Source organism: Lactuca serriola, chromosome 2, assembly GCF_051521515.1.
Source record: "Lactuca serriola cultivar US96UC23 chromosome 2, Lser_US96UC23_V15, whole genome shotgun sequence".
NCBI lineage: Eukaryota > Viridiplantae > Streptophyta > Magnoliopsida > Asterales > Asteraceae > Lactuca > Lactuca serriola.
The window spans coordinates 231,535,070-231,560,928 of NC_136409.1; positions in this window are offsets into that span (position 1 = coordinate 231,535,070).

Consider the following 25,859-nt stretch of genomic DNA (forward strand, 5'->3'; position numbering starts at 1 on the left):
CGCCGAGTCCAACAATTCTGAGTCCCCTCGCACTCAACTCACCGAGTCCTCCCTCGACTCACCGATTCACGGCTCAACCAAAAGAAAGTTAGGACCTTACGACCAGACTCGCCGAGTCCAAGAACAGACTCGCCGAGTCCAAGGCTATCTTCAACCAACTCGCCGAGTTGTTCTTCCAACTCGCCGAGTTCCTGCCCATCTTCAAGCAACTCGCCGAGTACACCTTTGTGACTCGCCGAGTACCCCTAGATCTTAATCCATACAGAAGCTTTCCAGGCCATGCAGATGATCCAAACCATAGATCTACCCTTCTACAACCCATCCATCACGTAAAGTGGCAAACTTTACGTGAATCCAAAGAGATCTAGGCATATAACACTCTAGGGTTAGGGTTTGGGACAAGATGGCTTCACCAATCACTCAAGAATAGGGACTTTAATGCACTCTAGACCTTCTCCATTCCAGATCTGAGGTAGCAACCTCAGATCTAACCTCCAAACTCAAAACACCAATGCTATCTTTTCCAAAAACTCCAAAATGAAGAATAAAAGTCCAAGCAACGGAATAATACCTCAAAGGAAAGCTCCAACAGAAGAGAAATCCAAATCCTTGCAAAGCCCCATGCTCCAAACCTCTTAATTCCCCAAGATCTCTTCCAAAATCTCTTCTCCAAGGTCTAAATGCTCTCCAATCACTCACAAATGCTCCTTAGGGTTTCTGGACTTCAAAAGAGGGTAAAGAGGCTGGGGAGAGGGTATAATGTCCTTTAAATAGGGCTCATCCTCCGAAATTAGGGTTTTCTCCACTCAGCACCAACTCGCCGAGTCCAGCCGCCGACTCGCCGAGTTGGCCACTTAACACGCGACCAGAGTCGCGACCCTACTCACCGAGTCCACCCATGGACTCGCCGAGTTGCCCCTTTTACATTTACACTTTGAACCCTGAACTTGCACTCCTGAACTCAGGATGTTACATTGGGCCTGTACTACTGAAAGGACAGGATCCATACTCGAATCAGTGAGAGTCTTGGAGAACATGAGAAGCTTCGGGGAAGAGTTAGTGACCCGGTTTGGGGACAGAGGATGTTCCAGTGTTGCAGCTTGGACTTTGGCAAGTGAGCTAGCGAGCGTGACAGGGTGTCAGACCCTAAAGGATATGACTTCCAAAAGTTTATAAATACGAGATCGATTTGGAGCACTTTGAGAAAAGGTTCGTGCTAGGTGAGTATAGTAGAGGGTCCCGGGAAGAGACCCGTGACTTCTGAGTATGTTTATGAGTATATATTCAAAAATAAAAATATTCTTGAACCATAAATAATAAAAATATTCTTGAACCTATTTCTTGATCATGACTTTAAAAACTTCTTGTAGAATAACAAATTTTTGAACAATCAATTGAAGAATAAAAACAAAAAATACATTATTTCTTAACAACCAAGTACCACCCCATGATACTTCACCCATTCCAGATCACACAATCACTTGACTCATATGAGCTAGAAATAACCCTGAACCACCGGAATCCCGACCCGGTACCATACTGCTATCATTTTCCTTTCCAGACATATCTTTCACCGAATTCACCGCTGAGACTTAACCTGCTCCTTTCCTGAGTCTAACTCTATTCCCTCCATGCTGACAAGATGACACATCCTTCAGCTTCAGGGCAATTCCCATGAGTTCTCCTCCGCAATCACATATCCATGCTGAACTGGCTCTAGCATCCTCGGGTTGGGAAAACCCGACACACCGACGACACCTCCAAACATCCCCCATGATGATTTACCACTACATACATAATTCCTCGATCAAAACCAAACTGGGAATCCAAGGCTCCACTCTTGTATCCCTTCCGACCTCAGCAGACATTCAACCCGAATGTTTTTTCATACCACCGCCGCAAACACACTGCTCAACAACCATAATTGGAACACCTCAATCATACATCCGTGCTACTGCTTTCACTTCCATGAACTTACACTCCCTCACGGAGCTACCTACATTTCCCTTTCCTTATCCAAGGAAATCTACTTGGCTGCCTTGTCACTACAACAAGTGCCACGGTGCTCACCCAATACTCATTCCATCTCCTCATACAGATCTATCAACGCATGCAGAGTCTTCAGCATGAATGGACTGCCTTACCAGGCCTTCATCCAATTTGGACAACTCTCAGAACCTTCAGCGTGTCTGGAACACCCTCCAGGACCTTCAGCCTGTCTGGACCGTTCTCCGAGCCTTTGGCCTGACTGGTATGCTCATCGGCCTTCAGTCTATCTAGACCTCTCAACTAGTATTTATCATCCCGAATTATCCCTCCTGGAAAACTCTATCATGCATATTGTTCTAGCCCCCTAGGGGCTCCGAACTCTAACTCCATCCTACATACTCAATCCCGGCCTGATCCTAGGCCTTCCGCAAGCAATCTCCCTTTATCCGAAACCCTTGGTCTGTATCCCGCCCCGTTTTCCTGTCACGTACTCATACCAACCTACGCTCATGGTTGACAGAACCGCTGCTGAATCCCAAACAGCTAATCAACCTCCCATGCTTGTCGATCTTCCGGAGAATTTTCCAATTCACCCCACTTAGAGCACTGACTATCCACCACCGGTCGCCATAACCGACCTCCCTTAACAACCCTTCACAAAATCACATATCAATACTAATCATCTCAGAATCGGAAGAAGCCCGACCTTAAGCTAACCACTCCTCGGACTGCAGATGCTACCCGACACTCAGACGAAAAGCCTGATCTCCCACTAAAAATCCTCATGGATGATAACCAACGAAATTCCCAATATCAAAACCCTCAAGGAACACGAATACCATACCAAAATCACACCACGAGACTAGCAGATAACAATACTCCATAATAATCACAAGATATCAAGATGTCAAGAAAGAAACATACCCGCAGCTGCATCCGGCACTGCCCTGACCTCCTCTGCTGTAAGATGAAAAGCACGACCCTAAGCCCTTGGGGGCTCCGCTCCACCTTGACCTCCACCCGTAATCCTCAAAGTGGCCGATGCTGGAGCCTGCACCGGTCCTGCTGCAAGTTGTGGACAGTTGACCCTCAAGTGACCAACCTGATGGCAATGATAACAAATCCTCAAATCCTGAACCGGGGCTGTCTGCCGGCAATCCCTCGCATAGTGCCCCTCCTTTCTGCACTTATGGCATGCACCGCCGGACCTACAAACTCCGGTGTGACCCTTCCCACACTTCCCACAAGCGCGGCTGCTCTGATCTCCTAATCTAGAATCAACGGTCTTGAACCGCTTCGGCGCTGGCTGTGACTGCACCGGAGCCTGCCTCTGCTCTCGCAACTGCAACTCAATCTCCAAATCACGCCGCCTGGTGGCCTCTTGCAATTATAACAAGGTCTCTCACCTCTGTGTAGATACAAACTGCCTGATATCCCTCTTGAGCATGCTCAGATATCGGGACATTTGAGCCTGCTCCGAAGCAAACTCAGGGCAAAACATCGCCCTCTCAGTGAACATCCTGGTGATCTCCGTCACCGACTCTGAATCCTGCTTCAGCTCCAGAAACTCCTGAGCCAATCTCTCCCTCTCAACTCACGGAACATAATGAGTACTGAACATCTCCCTGAACTGATCCCAAGAAACCGCAGCTCGTTGCGCATCAGAATACGATCCCGTGGTCAACCTCCACCAATCCTTCGCCCCGAGCCTCAACAAGTTCAGAGCACACCTCACTCTCTGATTAGCAGGGCATGAGCACGTAAAGAAACACCCCTCCACGTCTGACAACCATCTCATAGCAACAATCGGGTCCTGCACTCCATCGAAGGTAGGGGCTTCGTATTATCGAAGTACCGATACTGAAAACCTCTACCGGCTCCTCCCCTTGCCGTTGCTACAGCCGCTGTAGCCGCCACGGCAGCCGTCTCTGTAAGAGCTGCATAGCGCTCATCAAAATACTCAACCATGGCGGTCTTGATCCACCCAAACAGTTCCGGCAACTCGGCCCGGAACAACGCATCAACCTCATCATGCAAGATCTCACGAATCCTAGCATCCAACTCGTCTGTGCTCATCTGACCAATTACCTCGGGTGGTACTGACCCACCCTGACCGCCCTCTCCTGCTCCCGATCCTGACCCGGATCCACTCCCAGCATGCCTCGTAACCACCATACTAAAAAACACCGCAAGATATAAGATACTTCCCACTAACCCGGGAACCAACCCCCAACCCAACCCTAGAGGTTGTGGCTTCTTTGATACGCGTATGGTTCCTGTGCTTTCAGTAGTACGGGCCCATACTACCTTCCACACCTACCCATATTTATATCAAGTATCACCACAACACCCTAGTGATGAACATACATAACAAGCACTCAACCCTCACTCCTAGAGGAACACTGGGAATCTCCCATGGAAGAAACCCTAGGCTAGCAGGCATCATAAATCAGGAAACATTATCATGAAATCCTGAAGATCCCTAGCCTAGTACTAGCATGTTGTTCTATAATAGCTCAAAAACAAATATCATGTATGGTATTTTTGGGTTACTTATTGGCTCCGGCTGATCGTACCTCTGTGTCCTCCTTTTCTTTATTTTGAAAACCATTTTGAATTCTCTTTTGAAAACTATCCTTGATTTGAGACTGGATTTACACGAATGGTCCTCCAATTCACTCAAACCAAGGCTCTGATACCAACTTGTAACACTCTAAACATTTCAACCCAGTTTCATTAAGTTATTACAAAAAGGTTTTCAATACAATTATTATTAGAGTCTTCCCATAACCATATCATGGAAGACATAAACATGAGGAGCGGTACGATCACGTCTTTGCCTTGCCACGGTCTCCTGAAAAACCTGAAACATTAAAACCACAATTGTAAGTTCGAAAGCTTAGTAAGATACCCCAAGATACCAACCACATATACCATACACATAACATGTCATATCATAACAGAACACAGAACAACCATGCACTTCGGGTCTACTGTGTGACTGGTCCGTCCTACCGGGCCTTCAGTCCATCTGGTCCACCCTCCGAGTCTAGCCATATACATCGAGTCTACAGTGTGATTGGTCCACCTGCACCGGGCCTTCAATCCACCTGGTCCACTCTCTGAGTCTACAATATGACTGGTCCGCCCGCACCGGGCCTTCAGTCGGCCTGGTCCACTCTCAGAGCCTCGACACGTCTGGTCCGCCCTCTTGGAGCCTACAGCCTGTCCGGACCGCTCGCTGGGCCTTCGGGATAACCGGTCCGCCCTGGGTATGTTGGCCTACAACACAAAGCAGGACCTGCCTCAACGCAACCCCAGTCCAACAACCATGTGCATATAAACATTCAATCATATAACAATTCACATCCAATAAAACTGATCTAGCCGATCACATATCATAACATCATCCTAACCAGGATACCGACCTAACCGGTCACTAGCATAGCATCATCCTATATACAAGGATACCGACCTTAACCAGGTCTAACATATACCATCCTAACTACCAGGATGCAAACATAGCAATGCAACAACATAACAACGATACCCGGATTATAATCCGATAAAGGGTCGGCCTTGGTGCCGTAGACCCTGTCGATATAGTGAGGATAACTCACCTCACAACTGCTGACTGAAAAGACAAGACCGAGCTGCTCCGACCACTAACACGATCTCCACCACCAGCCAACACCAAACCACTGAACTCAAAATAATGCCAACAATTACCAAAATACCCCTGGAAGTCAACTGGTCAACACTTGGACAAAGTCAAAGTCAAAGTCAACCTCCTGACTGACTCTACTCGCCGAGTCCCCATGCTCTGAAACTCCCATAACACGACTCAACTCGCCGAGTCGCCCCAAGACTCGCCGAGTCCCACAACTCTGAGTCTATCCGTAGTCAACTCACCGAGTCATCCCTTGACTCACCGATTCACAACTTGACTAGAAAAAAGGTTAGGACCTCACGACCAAACTCGCCGAGTCCAAGAACAAACTCGCCGAGTCCAAGGCCATCTTCAACCAACTCGCCGAGTTGTTCTTCCAACTCGTCGAGTTCCTGCCCATCTTCATGCAACTCGCCGAGTACACCCTTGTGACTCGCCGAGTACCCCTAGGTCATAATCCATACAGAGGCTTTACATGCCATGCAGATGATCCAAACAATAGATCTACCCTTCTACAAACCATCCATCACGTAAAGTGGCAAACTTTACGTGAATCCAACGAGATCTAGGCATATAACACTCTAGGGTTAGGGTTTGGGACAAGATGGCTTCACCAATCACTCAAGAACAGGGACTTTTATGCACTCTAGACCTTCTCCATTCCAGATCTGAGGTAGCAACCTCCGATCTAACCTCCAAACTCAAAATATCACTAGATATCCTTTCCAAAAACTCCAAAATGATGAATCTAGATGAATAACAGCCCAATCAACGAAATAATACCTCAAAAGAAAGCTCCAACAGAAGAGTAATCCAAATCCTTGCAAAGCCCCTTGCTCCAAGCCTCTTAGCCTTCAAAGATCTCTTCCACAAACACTCCTTCAAGGCCCCAAAGCTCTCTAATTCACTCACAAACGAATATTAGGGTTTCTGGACTTCAAGGAAGAGTAAAGAGGATGGGGAGAGGGCATTATGTCCTTTATATAGGGCTCATCCCCTGGAATTAGGTTTTCTTCACACAACACCAACTCGCCGAGTCCAGCCACCGACTCGCTGAGTTGGCCACTTGACACGCGACCAGAATCGCGACCCTACTCGCCGAGTCCAACCATGGACTCGTCGAGTTGACCATTCACAATTTCACTTTGAACCCTGAACTTGCACTCCTAAACTCGGGATGTTACAAAGTATGTTTGACAAGTATGCAAATGTGTAATGTGCTCGCTTTTATAAAAATGAATGTTTCAAATTAATGAACATATGTACATGTATAAACATTGTGTACTTAAACATATAAATAAGCATGCATAATAATAGCTCAAATCCTTGAAATACTATAGAGTTTCATAACGTGCTTGTTATAATATGCAATGTGACATAAAAATCATATAATTTTGTATCATGTAGTATTTGTTGTGTGAATTGGTTATTTCACAATAAAATAACCATAATTTCTATACGAAAAGTTTATAATAGTTTATCCGTAACAATATGTGAAATTGTTAAATAATAATACTTTTGTAAACTAAATTTATTGTATTTTCGTATAAAAAGGAAATTAATTTGATTAAAGAAAATATTTAGGCGCGTGTATTCCCCTGAAATAATTAAAATATTTTAATAGGACCGTAAGCACTCACCCTTGAAGCATGAGTTCCAATCGTTCGAATTCGGTTTCTTTGAGAAGCTTGACGTGAAAAACCGCAAAGTCACATTTCTTAAGCTTTGAAATATTTTTGGGACTGTTTCGTAACGAATTTAAACTATTGGGGGTTGTTGGGTAAACTTAATTAACCAAAATAGGACTGCTTTTGTTAAAATATTTCAAGGGAGGGACTGAAATGGTCTAAATGGGTTTAATGTTTGTGTCTTGGGCTGGTATTGTTAAGAAATCTCCATGGGAGGGGCTGTTTTGAATAAAATGCACCAAAGTTTGGGGAATGGACTCTTTTTTGCAGAAATGGTTCAAGTGACCGTGTATTTTGTTCATTTTACAAATAGAAAATGATTTTAGGGCTTTTATAAAAGGAAATCCTATGGAGGGACCATTTGTGATTAGTGGCCCAAACTTAATCTAATTTAGATTTATTTATGTGCCGTTTCTTTTGTTTGATCGGGCAATGGATGAAGGCGTATGAACCCAAGGCAGCAAAGGAACGGAAGCGTCATTGCAGGTGGAGGAGAAATCGATCACCAACTTAGATTTGGGGGGTTTCGACCCTTGGTTCCTTGCTCGTCGCAGGCCAAAAAGGGGACCGAGGGTGGTTTCGGCGATTTCAGATCGCAGTAAGGGAGGAGTCTCTGGGTCGGCTAGAACGAAGGAAGAAGAAGAATGGAGCAGCAAACTGCCGTCGATTCTCAATGGGTGAAGCTGTGAGGAGGTGAGCGCCTCCGACGTTCGAATGGTCCGAAGAAAAGAGAAGGGACGAAACAGCGAGGCTGCTCTCCTTCTCCGATGTTGAGGTGTGAAGAAGGGAAAGGGAGGCCAGAAGGGTTTCTTCGGTCTCGGTAGGTGCAGCAAGGGCTGCTCAAGCAGTTCCCAGCTGTTTCTCCTTCGATTCCGGTAGCGGATGCGAAGGGGAGGAGGACATTTGGCCCGATGGAACAAGGCAAGTAGAAACAGCAGCTCCGGTGGGGGTTTTTGGCAGCGGTGCTCGATAGAAGAAGAACGAAGCTGCGGCGGTCGACCGAAGTGCAGATCGGAGTTGTAGGGCGGCAATGGGACGCCTCGGGTTGTGGCAGTCGGCGTTTCCGACTGCTTTTTCGAGGTTTGTTTCTCCCTTTTCTGTTTTTTTTTTTTTTTTTTTTTGCTTGTTTTAGACAGAAATCAATGGGTTTTGGTGTGTGTTTGGCTTGATTATCCACAGAAATCGATGGGTATACATCAATAGATTTAGGGATGTGTTTTGGTTGCTTGAAATTTGAAAGGAAGAAAATGAAGTATAAAAAAAAACGTATTGTTGTTCTTCCTTTTTGCAGGTGTACATGAGATCAAGAACAAAGTGTTCTTGGCTGAAAAACAAAGGTGTAGGCAGAAGGGTCGATCAACGTGGGGTGTTTGTTTGACAGTAATTGATAAATGGAATGGACGATTGTGTTGCTTGATTTTATCATTATTAGTTTGTAGTTGAGTTTGAGTGTTCACTTTAGCATTGTACAAGTTTTGTTTGAGTGTAATTGTTAGATAATTATGGACCTCATTATATATATATATATATATATATATATATATATATATATATATATATTATCATTAAATCTAGATGTTATGGTAAAAGTATAAATTGTTGATGGACTGATTTATAAAATATTTACTTATCTTTTGGGTTGAGTAACTTGAGTTCACGGTTTGACTCAAAATCTTCAAAATCTCTTCCATCTCTCACATTAAGGTTTATCTCCATCTGTAAATACATGTGATGAGGAGTAGATCTAGACACACGAAATATACTTGTAAATTCGTTTAGGGTTTGGTGAGGGATTTTAGAGAGAGCTCTTGAGATCAACTGGAAAATTCAACCCAGTTCTTCAAATCGAAGATCATAATAAAATCAGGTATATAATTGTTCTTTAATGTTTAAGTTTTCTATTAATCAAATTCGAGATTAAGGATCCATAGTTTATGCTTCCGTATTTATGTTTTGGTTATGAAAGTAACCAACAATTGGTATCAAAGCCAACTCGAATATGTTACTAGAAATCTTTTTAACGATTGGTTTCGAATCTCCAAGATGTTTTGAAATAAACGTATCTGTTAATCATTTTTGAGTTTAAGATCTCTGAAATTGGTCCTCGATGAAACATACTTGTTTATCTCTCATGCGCTAAAATCACCATCACGTGACTAAAGGGGTTTATTTTCTACACTGTATCAAGATTGCAATTTTTTATTGCTTTCAGTATTTAATATATACTCCATACTGTTTCAAAGGTATATAATAGTGTATTGTTGAATATTACAAATTCTTGCCCCTGCGTACACCTTCAATTACAACCAAAGAGTTAATATTTATATTTGTTTTAAACACATATTTGTTTATTTGATTTTGTAATTGACCATAACAAGTCGAGATTTAATGATTTGGTTTAATTCTGGATGATCGGTTGTGTTGGAGGATTTATTGTTTGAATAAATTTGGTTTAATTATTTTCAAACAATTTAAAGTTATGCAGATTCGGAAGTCATGATTTTTTTTAACCCCACAAAATTCTAATTCGGTGTTTCTACTTTGGTTTTGACATTACATGATATTATGGATGTTTTCTTATACTATTGGTTTCATAATAATATATTTAAAAATGAAATTTTCGGCCTTTATTTTTGGGATATTACAATACCGTAAGTGTGCGATTACCTAGAAGTATTTCCAGAAGATCTATCTGACATACCTCCAGTCATAAAGGTCGAATTCCGAATCGACCTAATCTAGGGTACAACATCTGTGAAAGATCTCCTTATTATCTGGTTCCATCATAAATGCAAGAACTATCTAGTCAACTTCAAGAACTTCTTAACAAAGGCTTTATCCAACCAAGCTTCTCTCCATGAGGAGCTTTGATATTGTTGTCAAATAGAAGGATGTATTGTTCAGGATATGCATCAACTATCGAGAGTTGAGCAAACTCGTCATCAAGAACCGATATCCTCTCTCGAGGATCAATGACCTGTTCGACCAACTACGAGGATCCCGTTACTACTCTAAGAGTGATCTAAGATCCAACTATCATCAACTCATAATGCAAGAAGCAGACATTCCAAATACAACACTTAGAACTCGGTACAATCACTTATAGTTTCTGGTTATGCCATTCAGTCTAACCAACAACGCTAACTGAAGTACGCATAAACTATTAGTGATTGTACTAAGTCCTAAATGTTGTGAATAACTCCTAGCCTTAACTTAATTGTGATTTAGTCACTAGGCATAAGGAATATCATTGTATGAGGTTTATAAAAGCCGAGTATGTTTGACATGTATGCAAAAGTGTAATGTGCTCGCTTTTATAAAAATGAATGTTTCAAATTAATGAACATATGTACATGTATAAACATTTTGTACTTAAACATATAAATAAACATGCATCATAATAGCTCAGGTCCTTGAAATACTACATAGTTTTCATAACGTGATTTCTATAATATGTAATATCACATAAAATCATATAATTTTGTATCATGTAGTATTTGTTAGGAGTGACAATCGATGTAACAACATGACAAAAATACACGACACGAAACGAAATTGAAATTCGAATTCGTTTCCGTGTCATGTTTATGTCAGGTGTAAAAAACACGACGTCGTGTCGTGTTGTGTTCGTGTTCAAAATTTGACACGAAGTTGACACAATTTAACATTTTTTGTCATGTTTGTCGTGTTTTTCGTGTTATGTATGAATAAATATTAATTAAATACATTAATTTTTATTTCATGTTATCTTGTCGTGTTGTGTTTGTCGTTTATTAATCGGTTTGTTTTCGTGTTAGTTCAAAAAAACCTGAGGTCGTCTCGTGTCGTGTTCGTGTTACATAAAACTTTGTCGTATCGTGTCGTGTCGTGTCAGACAAAAACACGACACGATGGCCCGATTTGCCACCCCTAGTATTTGTTGTGTGAATTTGTTATTTCATGATAAATTAAACATAATACATATACGAAAAGTTTATACTAGTTTATTCGTAACAATATGAGAAATTGTTAAATAATAATATTTTTGTAAACAACATTTATTATATTTTCGTGTATAAAGGAAATTGATTTGTATATAGAAAATATTTAGGCACATCTATTCCCCTGAAATATTTAAAATATTAAAAAGGGGCAGTAGACACTCACCCTTGAAACGTGAGTTCCAAGCGTTCGAATTCGGTTTCTTTGAGAAGCTTGACGTTAAAAACCGCAAAGTCACATTTCTTAAGCTTTGAAATATTTTTGGGACTGTTTCGTAACGAATTTAAACTATTGGGGGTTGTTGGGTAAACTTAATTAACCAAAATAGGACTGCTTTGGTTAAAATATTTCAAGGGAGGGACTGAAATGGTTGAAATGGGTTTAAGGTTTGAGTCATGGGCTGGTATTGTTAAGACATCTCCATGGGAGGGGATGTTTTGAATAAAATACACCAAAGTTTGGGGAATGGACTCATTTTTGCACAAATGGTTCAAGTGAGGGCGTATTTTGCTCATTTTACAAATATAAAATGATTTTAGGGCTTTTATAAAAGGAAATCTTATGGAGGGACCATTTTTTATTAGTGGCCCAAAACTTAATGTAATTTAGGGTTTTATGTCCCGTCTCTTTTGTTTGATCGGGCAATGGATGAAGGCGAATGAACCCAAGGCAGCAAAAGAACGGAAGCGTCATTGCAGGTGGAGGAGAAATCGATCACCAACTTAGATTTGGGGGGTTTCGACCCTTGGTTCCTTGCTCGTCGCAGGCCAAAAAGGGGACCGAGGGTGGTATCGTCGATTGCAGATCGCAGTAAGGGAGGAGTCTCCGGGTCGGCTAGAGCGAAGGAAGAAGAAGAATGGAGCAGCAAGCTGCCGTCGGTTCTCAATGGGTGAAGCTGTGAGGAGGTGAGCGCCTCCGACGTTCGAATGGTCCGAAGAAAAGAGAAGGGACGAAACAGCGAGGCTGCTCTCCTTCACCGATGTTGAGGTGTGAAAGGGGAAAGGGAGGCCAGAAGGGTTTCGTCGGTCTCGGTAGGTGCAACAAGGGTTGCTCAAGCAGTTCCCGGCTGCTTCTCCTACGATTCCTGTAGCGTATGCGAAGGGGAGGAGGACATTTGGCCCGATGGAGCAAGGCAAGTAGAAACAGCAGCTCCGGTGGGGGGTTTGGCAGCGGTGCTCGATAGAAGAAGAACGAAGCTGCGGTGGTCTTCGGTGGGTGAAGATGGGAGTTGTAGGGCGGCAGTGGGTCGCATGGGGTTGTGGCAGTCGGCGTTTCCGACTGCTTTTTCGAGGTTTGTATCTCCCTTTTTTTTCTTTTTTCTTTTTTGCTTGTTTTAGACAGAAATCAATGGGTTTTGGTGTGTGTTTGGCTTGATTTTCCACAGAAATCGATGGGTATATATCAATAGATTTAGGTGGGTGTTTTGGTTGCTTGAAATTTTACAGGAAGAAAATGAAGCATAAAAAAAACTTATTGTTGTTCTTCTTGTTTGAAGGTGTACATGAGATCAAGAACAAAGTATTTTTCTCTGAAAAACAAAGGTCGAGGCAGAATGGTCGATCAACGAGGGGTGTTTGTTTGACAGTAATTGATAAACGGAATGGACGATTGTGTTGTTTGATTTTATCATTATCAGTTTGTGGTTGAGTTTGAGTGTTCACTTTAGCATTGTACAGGTTTCGTTTGAGTGTAGTTTTGGGTTGAAGAAATTGTGCAAGTAATCTTCAAATCCGTTTACTTGTTCCTTTTTGATGTGAGAACAACGAAGAAGAATGCTGAAGACGTGATCTGGTGACTTCTGTTTCATATGACAGCTCATATTTTCTTTGCATGGATTGATTTTAAAAATAAATTTTGTTTCTCTTGTGTGAAGTTTGGTTTGAATATATATTCGTTTAGGATTTTCTAAACAGTTCTCATATATATATATATATATATATATATATATATATATATATATATATAGAGAGAGAGAGAGAGAGAGAGAGAGAGAGAGTGTGTGTTAGGTTCAAATGTTTTCACTATCTATTGTGTGCCTGTGTTATTCATTCTGGACCAATCATTTTAATTATTTTAAGAAAATAATTAATGTTTATTAAATGCTGAAGATGTAATTAATACCTATTATATCTTCAACATGTAATATGCATTAATTACTTTATTAAAATAACTAAAATGATTGGTCCAGAATCAGTCATACATGCACACAATAGATAGTGAAAACAAAATAACCTAACTCTCTCTCTCTCTCTCTATATATATATATATATATATATATATATATATATATATATATATAGAGAGAGAGAGAGAGGTTATTCTATTCAAAATAATTATTGTATTATTATATGCATAAATATAGGCCAATCAAATTTATTTATTTTAAGAAAGTGATTAGTATATATTATTGATTTAAATATAATTGAAAAATATCATATTAATTAATTACAAGGGCAATTTAGTCATTTATATAGATTTAATAAATGAAAATTGCAGTCTGCGGACCACATCTGCAAGCTTCTGCAGCAGAAGAGGTGGACCAAACGTCTGCAGTCTACAATAAGAGACTATTTGTTTTTTTAATGTGTGCAGACTGCTAAAATAAACTAAATTTTAAATAAAATTATTTTACAAACATAAAATGATTTTTCAACACCAAAATTTTAATAATAATAGTCATACAACATTGAAAATAAAATTAATGCAACTAAATTCGTCAAACAATAAAAAAATGGTTTTATAATAACAATTTCATTTAAAACAATTCAATATATATTGTGCATCAAGTGCTCAGCAATTGCATCCCGTAACTGAGTCATATATTCAAGGTTTGCTGCAGTACTATGTGTTGGAATCCCGTCTTCATCATCATCAACGGCTACATTGTTATTTCGAATCGAGACATTGGGTTCATCGTATCGTGCGAAATACTCATCACTCAGTCCTTCTCTCCTTATAAAATTATGAAACGCGAAACATGCCATGACAATGTTTCTTTGTGTATTGATTTCAACTAACATCATTCACAAATATGATTTGATAAGGTATTGTAACATAGACAACTATTCAACAACAATTTTAAGCACATTCAATACCAATTTTATGCACATTCAACAACAATTTTAAGCACAAATCAACAAGAATGACAACATTCATAGCAATATTTCTTATTTCCAGCACTTGATTTCATCAATTTCAGCAACATCTAACATCATATTTAAGAAAAAACAACCATTTTCAGCAAAAGGAATCAAGAAATTTGACTAGATTATAGACTTTTCAGCAAGAATAAACATCAAATTTAAAAATAAACAACCAATTTCAGCAAAAGAAATCAAGAAATTACAACATTCACAACAATATTTCTTATTTCCAACACTTGATTTCATCAATTTCAGTAACATCTAACATCAAATTTAAGAAAAAACAACCATTTTCAGCAAAACGAATCAAGAAATTTGACTAGATTATAGACTTTTCAGCATGAATAAACATCAAATTTAAGAATAAACAACCGATTTTAGCAAAAGAAATCAAGAAATTACAACATTCACAAGAATATTTCTTATTTCAAGCACTTGATTTCATCAATTTCAGCAACATCCAACACGAAACTTATGCAAGAAAGGAAAAGGAATCAACAAATTTGAGAAGATTATACACTTTTCAGCAAGAATAAACACTAATTCCATGTGAAATTTGAAAAAAAAAGGATATAAAGCATACCTTCGATAGCTACCAGGTCCGACAGCTGAGAGGAAGATTAGTGCAACCTGAAGTCCGATGTTGTGGTCGGCGACGATCGGCGTTGTGGTCGGCGGAGAGCCCCAGTGGAGTGTAGCAGGGAGATCGGTTGTTGAGCGAGGGTTGAGGAGCCGATGGTGGAGATGGGTTCGTTCAAGGAGAGGTCGAATTGAATAAAAGTAGCGGCGTTTTTTTAGGTTAAAAGCCCGCAGATGTGAGAAGTGGGTGGTCCATGTCTATGTGGTGAAAACTTCGCGCAGACGTTTTTAAATCTTAGCCCTTTGAAAACCAAACAATCTGCGGGGATAAAAGTATGCGTGTTGTGTGCGGGGCGCAGACAAAAGTGGTGCTGCAAATCTTTTAAAAAAAACAAACGACTCCTATATATATATATATATATATATATATATATATATATATATATATATATATATATATATATATATATATATATATATATATAGGCTTAGGTTATTCTATTCAAAGTAATTATTGTGTTATTGTATGCATAAATGTAGGCCAATCAAATTTATTTATTTTAAGAAAGTGATTAGTATATATTATTGATTTAAATATAATTGAAAATATCATATTAATTAATTACAAGGGCAATTTAATCAATTAATATAGATTTAATAAAGGAAAATTGCATTTTTTAAGAGATCATAAATTCTATTAATTTTAAAAATCCGATTTTACGAATTATAATTATTTTAATTCGAACATTCTGACAAAATATGTTTATGAGTATATTCAAAAATAAAAATATTATTGAACCATAAATAATAAAAATATTCTTGAACCTATTTCTTGATCTTGACTTTAAAAACGTCTTGTAGAATAACAAATTTTTGAACAATCAATTGAAGAATAAAAACAAAAAAAATACATTATTTCTTATAGACTACGGGTAACAACTGTTAAGATTACATTTATTGTTAAAGAATAAAACTAAAAAAACTTTCAAAACGTGAAAGAAAATATCGAAATATAACAACGACACTAATACATTCTAAAAGAATAATGTTGCTTAGAATCACTTTCAATTTTGTGGTCCGTTCTTCAAGCATCAACTTCTTTGATTCCAACATAAATGGAATTCGTGATTCCATTCCAACATAATTGGATGGTATAGTTATATTCTTCTTTCGAGGATACGAGTTCTCTATAGCCAAATTAGCTCTGATACCAATCTGTCACGAGGTGGCGGAACATGTCGGGCTGTGCGACTAAGTTCATAGATCATCGGTAAACTGAATATTTAGCACAAGTACAACAATAAACCAAATAGCATTCGAGCTTCATCTTGATATTTGAATACAATGTTTTTACATACAATAATAATACTTGAATTTTCCTTAACATATAGGCATATAATACAACAAGTAAAGTAGTTCACATGTAATCCAATCCGTCTTGAATGTCTGTTTAGTGATTTTTCGAGAATACATGTAGTTTTGAGGGTCATTACAAATTTGGTGAGCGTTACATGTTTTCTTCTAACAGGAGTAGTAATACTTTTAAAATCGTTTCAAAAAGTATTTTCTTTATAAGTAACCATATTAAAACAAGCTTTGAAAAATCCCAAATGTGTTTGGTATAAGTAAATTCATGCTTAAAATGGTTTTGATGAATCAAGTTTATGAGGTGTAGTAAGGGAGAGAGAGATATTCGAGTTAATGTTTATAGTGAGTTCTATAACCGAGCTATATGACTGGAGTGTACCTGACTACAATGCTTCATTGGATGTTGCAGTAAAAAGTATAGACACCTATCACCCACTTCGATTGATTAGTCGATGTTGTAGCTGGCAACATGTGACATCCCGGAATTTCCATTCAGTCAAACCCTAAAATTCAACCACTTCGTATCATAAGTTAATGTCGTTATTTCTTATTTTTAAGAAATTTAAAGTTCGTTTGATTATTTTAATATTATTTTTAAACGAACGGGTGAAAGAAAGTGACGTCTCGGGTTTTGAAATTTAAAAACCGCAAACGCCTCGTGTCTTAGAAGTTCGCGGCCAAACTTTTAAGTTTGGGTCGAAAAATCATCCAAAAATCGTAAACTCATGCATAAACATGAGTTTACTCCCCAAGACTAGTCATTCTTGAGTTTACTCCCCAAACACCAAAAGAGTAAACTCCAAAATATCCTTTCAAGTATCATCCTAGATTTTGTTCTAGATCTTCAAACTAGTAAGTGTTCTAACCCTTTCAAGTTAGTATATCACTTAATCTAGTGATTGTACATCCTTTAATCCATTCATTTATGTGTTTTGACTAGTTTTTCCAAAACACCAAGAACACATACTAGTGTTCTTGGACTTAAAGTTCATTTCAAGCTTCCACAATGTAAGTACTTCTATCCTAGAGTCATTTAAAGCTATCTATACATGTTTATACCAAGGAAAAGTCCCAAGAACACCAAGAAAAAGGTGTTCATGGTTTTGGGAGGCTCCCAAAACCGTAAACACCAAATATAGTGCCTTAGGGTGCTTTAGGGTGTCTAGATGCTTCACAATGCCTTGGGGACTTGGCTAGATCCATCCTTGATGAGTTTATCACTCAAAAAGCACCAAAATCATACATTTTATGTGTTTACGGTTTAGGGATCTCCCAAAACCGTAAACGCCCCAAATGTTGTTTAAATGTCCCATAAATGTACCACAGTTGTTCATTATGTCTAAATCTAACCTAGACTAGTGCCATGTTTGAGCTAAGGACTTGAAAACCGCCAAATACCAAACTTATGAGTTTAATGTAGTAAAATCATGAGTTTAAGGTAGTAAACTCATGGAGAAATGGTGCTTAGACCGCAAACTCCATTTAGGAGTGTTTTGATGCCACACAACACTTCCTAAGACTAAATCATGAAGTATGAATGCTTGGAATAGCTTAGAAGACTTCAAAACAACAAATGGTCAAAAGGTTAGGAGTTTACGACCATAAACTCAAGGGGTGTTGGTCCTTAGGGAGTAAACTCATTTTAAGAGTGTTCCTTGAACCCCAATCATACTAGCCTTTCCCTACAACACTTAGATGCACTCCTTAGCACTTATAACACTTATACAAAGTGTTTGTCATGCCTTAGAGTGTCTTGACTTTGTTTATTAGTTGTTTAAAGACTAATTGTTTATATACATATATCATTATATGTTATTAGGATCTTTGTGCGTGTCTAAGTCTTCACTTGACACCAAGCACTTATCCGACACTTCCTTCTGATCCACTTGCTACAGGTGAGTTCATACCCCTTAATCAATGTTTTAACTGTTTTTAAATGTTTTATGGGGGGGGGGGGATACAAGTAGAATTATGCTAATTATTATATCAATCATATGTGATTAATAAGCAACATTCAAATGATTGGCTACTCATTAGCCGTTTTACCAAACAGTTTCCTTCAAATGTTTTTCATAAACACTTTATGTGTTTAAAACTCCTTATTACACTATACATTTTACTTTGTATGTTACATTTCAAACTTATTTACAATTGTGTTTCAAACAAATGTTTCTTTATACTAAACTGTTTTATCAAACCCATGCCTTCAAACCGTTTTATAGATTGACATCAAGTTGATCTTTTCTTAGATAATAATTATGTTCAAAGGTTTTACAAAACTTATTTTATGCTTTTATATTATCAATTGCATGCCTCTATATGTATAGATATATAAGAAATGTTTAAAAGACTTAGGAAGGCTATCCACCCTATTTCCTTTTCACGCTTGAGACGTGGTCTGGTGGGACATCGGGTATCCGTCCGAAGGTTGTTTAAATATTAGTTATATATCATATGTGCATATATAGTCATAAAGGTCCTTCCAGTTCATCCAATGCCCTTGGGTAGCAAGGGTATACATCCATGTCCATACGTACTAGTTAAATTACTAGTAAGCTACCATATAGGTAGTTTAGGAAGATATTAGAACTATTACTAGAACGCGATATCATACAATGAGTCAGTTCATTCATGAGTCAATACTTGCTAGATAGAGAGAACATACATTACAGCTAGAACATTACAGTACATTATTATTCTTACTAGATAGAGAGAACATACATTACAGCTAGAACATTACAGTACATTACTATACCTGCTAGATAGAGAGAGAACACAAATTACAGCTAGCACACGTAGAACATTTCAGTACATTACACATACATGAATACGTTGACATAATTGTGATCCACTGTATCGGAGCATGCCTTAAATGTCATGGCCCGAGTTGTAGCTAGAGTCTCTTGGAGGGAGAGCGTGAGTTTGCGTATAGATCTATACCGGATTGACTATCCTACACCTTGCTGCTAGCTATAGCCGGACCTGCAGGTCTGCGGGTGCCAAACGTCATACCTTTTTACGACCTACATTTGTCGTTGTTACCCAGTCGATAGTATGGTACAATTAATCACATGATGCCTTAATATAAATCCGGTTTAAGGTAGTTAGTACAGCAGTAGTTCCTATAGCACTACACTACAGTACTACATTAATTTTCCCTTTACATATATTTAGTGATCTTTTCACTTAAACATTAAATGTAAAAACTATATTTTGTTAATGATAGTTACGCTTGGGAAAATTACACACTTTTACAAGAAACGAACATTTAGAACAGTTAAGTCTTGGTAGAAGACTACATTCAGAACAATCGGGTCTAGGTAGAAGACTACATTCAGAGCAGTTAAGTCTTGGTAGAAGACTACATTCAGAACAGTTGGGTCTTGGTAGAAGACTACATTCAGAGCAGTTAGGTCTTGGTAGAAGGCTACATTCAGAGCAGTTAGGTCTTGGTAGAAGGCTACATTCAGAGCAGTTAGGTCTTGGTAGAAGACACCCTTATATAATAGTAGGAATCATAGGGATTTCTAGGGTTTTTCAAACATTTACAGTTGTTTTACAAAGCATTTTTATACTTACAGTTCATATACATTTTCAGTACTTACAATTCGTATACATACAAATACTTACATACAAATTAAGACACTAAAATACTTATGATCTCACCAGCTTTAAGCTGATACTCGCTTTCAAAATTACTTGTATCCTCAGGTCATCAATAGACCGGTACCGATGCAAGGTTTAGAGAATATGGAGTTCGTTCAAGACTCATCTTTCATTTTGATTATACTTTAGTGTCTATCATAATTTGTTAGAACACTTGTATTAAAATTATATTATTAATGCAATGGATGATGTTGTTGCTTGTTTACTACTTTTCATTGTTGTGATACTGTACATGACGTCCTCCGCCCCAGAATGGTTCCGCTGTTCTTGGTTTTGGGGTGTGACAGATTGGTATCAGAGCATTGTTTATAGTGAATTAAGTATATCAACCCATAAAAGATATACAAACTATAAATACAATGGGATTAAAAAATACTCTGACCAAGAGTTTATACTTTAAATAATAAAATATTTAATTAAGTATACGTATTGCATTCATACTAAAAGCAGTGTCACTAGGACAGTACAAAAGAATTACGATTGTTGGGCAACACATGTGGACTTAGAGACATATAGTCAAAACTGGGAAGATATAGCTTGATCAACTATATTATCCGAGGGTTGACTAGCATCTGCCTAAGTGTAGTTGTGTGGTTGCAACAAGTCTAAAATCTTACCAACCCTACCACAATGAGAACAGTAGAACATAACATTAAACTTAAAATACTATAGGAGTATTTGGTGTTACTATAAGTACTTTATACTTGAGAACTAAAACGGGATCTTCGTTACTAAGTTGATAGTTTCTAAGTGGATACACTAAGGCTATATGTAATTAGGATGTTATAGACTTAGAATCTATGAAAATTTTACTCCACCCTTATTCTGTGTGAATATGGAGTTAAGGTCACTTATTCGAAGGCCTATCCTGTTTCGATTACATATAACTGGTATGCACTTCACAAATAGCAATGTAACTAATGAAGATTTTCTAAATAATTATCTAGATAGTTCGTCTAATAATTATTTTCTTACCCCAATTCTCGCGTAGATAACATGGCTGGACTCCATCCCCACGGCAACCAGTACCTTCCGAACGAAGTCATTGCTGGTTGGTTTGGAGAAGAACCAGAGAATGATCATCCTTTTCCTTTGAATGATCACCATGATGAAAACCTTTCGGACGATGCTAACTCCGAACCCGAGGTTGAGAACCTACCTCAAGCAGCTCCCTTTCAAATTCCTAACCCTCGTCCGGCTTTTCATGGCCCGACACCTGAGTGGGTGGAATGCTTGGAAACATGGAGCCAAGGACAAGATCAGCCCATGCCATTTAATGGTGATCGAAGCTTTTACGACTCGAGCAATGGGGGCTCAGCGAGACGGAGTCTTGCCAATCTTGGTCCGCAGAGTGGCCCGAAATGAGATTCAAGGCAGGACATCCCTACATCAGATCACCGAAGTTGTCGCCGATGCGAGAATGCATACCCTCCGCATCATTCGTCTAGAAGATGCTCGTGAGAAATCTGAGAGAAACCATGAAACCCTGCTTCAAGCACTGGCTGAATCACGAGCCAAAGTCATTGAACTCCGCGTACGCCAGAGGGTGTACGAAAGGTACCTACTTGATATGGAACGTCAACTGGCTGAACTGAGAGTTCACCAGAGGAATGACCGTCGCCAGTAGTAGATGCTTTACTTTATTTTTCCTCATTAAAAGGAATCGATTTTCTGTCTATGCCCGAAGTGGCATTTTCTATGAAACTATCTTGTACCTTAAGTACTTTTGGTTAGGTCCCTATGCCGTCAAGAACTATCTTCTCTAGATATGATGTAAGACCTTTTGCAAGGTCATTTTCCCGAACTTTTACGTCATGAATATCAAAGATTTTGACAGTCGGCTAACTTCCATGTCCTTCTTTATTCAAGTACTATCATCATACTTTCATTGGAGTCTATTTGAAACCTGCTTTAGTCAAGTCATTGGACTATAGTAATTTAGCTCCGGAGACATTTCCAAGTCTCTTTCAGTGGCTGGATCATGTTATTCACCAACCAACGATACCTCAGCTTGAACGACAAACGTCTTGAGACCATTCTACAAACACACTTCAATTTCGTACTAGGACTGCATCATAGGGATGTAGGTCAAACCTTCGCGATCATACCTCCAATGTGATTCCGTACTAGGACTGCATTATTCTATGTGATTTATGTTGTGCATGTTTACAGAGTTAGAACCTGAAGGTTCACAGAGATAGAACCTGAGGGTTCACAGAGTTTGGGTGCACGGACCCACAGAGTTATAGCCTCGAGTGGCTAATATGTGTTATATATGGTATTTTGGGGAACTCACTAAGCTTTGTGCTTACAGTGTTTCGTGTTATGTGTTTCAGGTACTAGTGAGGATCGCGGGAAGGCGCCGACTTGATCAGTACACACACGGGATTTTTATGTTATGAGATCTTGGGATTGATATATGTTATGAATTGAGTTTTAAACAATGATATTTTTATAAATAATGAATGAATTATGTTTTCATAAAATGCGAAAAATTGTTTTGAAATTTACGGTGTTACAAGTTGGTATCAGAGCCTTGGTTTGAGGGATTCGAGTACACCTTCGGGCATATTTGAACTCAAACTGAGGATTTGAGAAATATTTTCAAAAGAGAACCAAGTTTTCTAAAAAGAGTAAAAGATTTTTGGAAAACGCAGAGCAGAGTCGTGTGTACGATCAGTCAGCGCCCGAACGGTGATTTCCCAAAATACCCTTATGTTATATGCTTACGAGATTGATATGATGTATTCTCGTGCTAGAGTGGGCTAGGTATTCCTATTAGGACCTGAGTGGCCTGATTTGTGATGCCTTAGCCTAGGGGGAGGTGAGCTGCTATGAGATGCTTGAGAGTAAGTAGTTAGCAGTGAGGAGCTTATGAGAAATCTGTTAGAGAGTGGATTATGCATAATAGAGTACTTCGGACTTGGGATCCTAGGAGGAGGACTTAGGGTGTATACTGACGCGGTGTGGACTGTAGTATTAGGCCCGTACTACTGAAAACACCGGGGCGGTGTACAGTTCAAGTAAGAATCTTCGGGATGCCAGGGATCAAAGAGGGATGAGTTATCGAGTGCGAGTATGCTCGAGTGAGTTTCTAATATATCGTATGTTGTATTTCAGAGGTAGATCATGGTGAGGACACGTCATGCGCCAGAGAGCAGCTGATTAGTGATGAGGAGATCCACCGGATCATCCATGAGGAAGTGGCTGCGGCCATCAGGGCAGAGATACCAGAGATGTTCGGGTCTATTAAGACCACGTTGATTGAGACTTTTGACGAGCGTTATGCCGCTCTTTCTGAGGCTGCTGTTGCAGCGGCCACCGCAGCAGTCGCTGCTGCTAGGCCGCAGGGGGTGACTCGTTGTTGTTCAGGGAGTTCAGCAACACGAAGCCACCAGAGCTTGATGGGACGCAGGATCCGATTGCAGCGATGAGATGGGTATCTGACATTGAGGGGTGTTTCTATACATGCTCGTGCCCGGAGCACTTGAGGGTTCGGTTTGCGTTGAACCAGCTTCGCCTAGGGGCGAAGGACTGGTGGAAGTTCGCGACAACACACTATTCTCCAGCAGAGCTTGCTGCGGTGACCTGGGAGAGGTTCACCGCCATGTTTCGTGATGAGTACGTTCCCTCGGTGGAACGGGATCGGTTGGCACAGGAGTTTTTGACCCTCAAGCAGGGTACGGAGTCTGTTATGGTTATTACCAGGATGTTTCATGAGAGGGCGATGTTCTGCCCTGAACACGTGTCTACTGAGCAGGCATGTATGAGCCATTATTTGAGTATTTTGAGGAGAGATATTCGGGAGTTCGTGGCGAACTCCTTGTACCGTACATTTTCCGAGCTTCAGGCAAATGCCCGGAAGAGGGAGATCGAGCTAGAGACTCAGGCTAGGGAGGAGGCGGAGTCTCAGGGGAGGGATCGGCGACCGACATAGTCCCAGCTGGCAGCCAAGCGGGCCAAGCCCGCTGATTCCAGAGCAGGGAGCCAGAAGGGCCGCACTTGTGGAAAGTGCGGCAAGGGTCATGATGGAGTTTGTAGAGCTGGATCTTGCTACAAGTGTGGCAAGGAGGGACATATGGCCAAGGACTGCCCCAAGGGGTTTGCAGTGTGTTTTCACTGCAACCAGACCGGACACCGGAAGGCCGAGTGTCCTCTATTGCGAGGGTCAGCACAGGGAGCTTCTCAGGGGTCTGCCCCTGCTGCTGTTAGAGCTTCTGATAGTCGGCCGGTGAAGACCGAGACGCCGAAGGCTCGGGGGAGAGCCTTCCAGTTGACTGCGGAAGAGGCCCGCGCAGCGCCCGATGTCGTGGCTGGTATGTATTCTTTCATGTAATTATTTTAATGTTTGAGATTTTGTGCTTATATTATGATATGCCTAGGTACTTTTCTTGTGAGTTATGTACCTGCTTTGGTGTTATTTGACTCAGTGCGAGTTGATCTTTTATATCGTTGGCTTTTAGTCAGCACATCAGTATTAGTCGAGAGGCGTTGAGTCAACCTCTGAGAGTCTCCATCGCCGACGAGAGAGCAGTGTATGCCACGGAGGTGATTCGAGGATGTGTACTCGAGATTTTTGGTGTAGATTTTCCTATTGATTTGGTCCCGATTGCGATGGGGGACGTCTGTGTCATTGTAGGCATGGATTGGTTGAGCAGATTCGGAGCAGTTATAGATTGCGAGCGGCAGCTGGTGACTATACGAGACCCAAGTGGGGGAGTTCTTACGGTGTACGACGAGGGTACCCGTCCCGATTCAGCGTTTTTTTGGCTGCTAGAGCGAGGCAGAGTCTACAACAGGGTTGTAGTGGTTTTGTAGCGTATGTGATGGATACGAGAGTTGGTGCAGAGAGACCGAGTACAATTGAGGAGGTTCCGATAGTGCATGAATTCCTGGATGTCTTTCCCGAGGAGTTACCGGGTGTGCCTCTCGAGAGGCAGGTTGAGTTTCGCATTGATTTGATTCCAGAGGCAGCACCAATTGCCAAGGTGCCCTATCGCCTTGCACCTCCAGAGATGCAGGAGTTATCCTCGCAGCTTTAGGAGCTGCTGGGGAAGGGGTTTATATGGACGAGCAGCTCGCCATGGGGAGCACCGATCCTTTTTGTGAATAAAAGGATGGTTCGCACCGAATGTGCATAGATTATCGAGAGCTGAACAAGTTAACGGTCAAGAACCGTTATCCTTTGCCGAGGATCGACGATTTGTTCGATTAACTGCAGGGAGCGTCTTGGTTTTCCAAGATTGATCTGAGATCTGGATATCATCAGATGAGGGTGTGCGAGGAGGATATCCAGAAGACCGCATTCAGGACTCGTTTTGGGCATTATGAGTTCGTGGTGATGCCATTCGGGCTCACCAATGCGCCTGCAGCGTTCATGGATCTCATGAACAGGGTATGCAGACCGATGCTGGATCGATCAGTGATTGTGTTCATTGACGACATTTTGGTGTATTCGAGATCCAGGGAGCAGCATGAGGAGCATTTGCGAGAAATCCTCAATATGCTGAGATCGGAGAGGCTTTATGCCAAATTCTCCAAGTGCGATTTTTGGTTACGAGAGGTGCAGTTCCTTGGTCACCTCGTTAACCAAAAGGGGATTTTGGTCGATCCGGCCAAGATCGAGGCAGTGATGAGTTGGGAGGTGCCGAAATCTCCTTCTGAGATCAGGATCTTTCTAGGGTTGGCCGGCTATTATCGAAGGTTCATCAGGGATTTCTCCAAGATTGTTGTTCCTCTCACCAGGTTGACCCGAAAGGGTGTGGTGTTCAGATG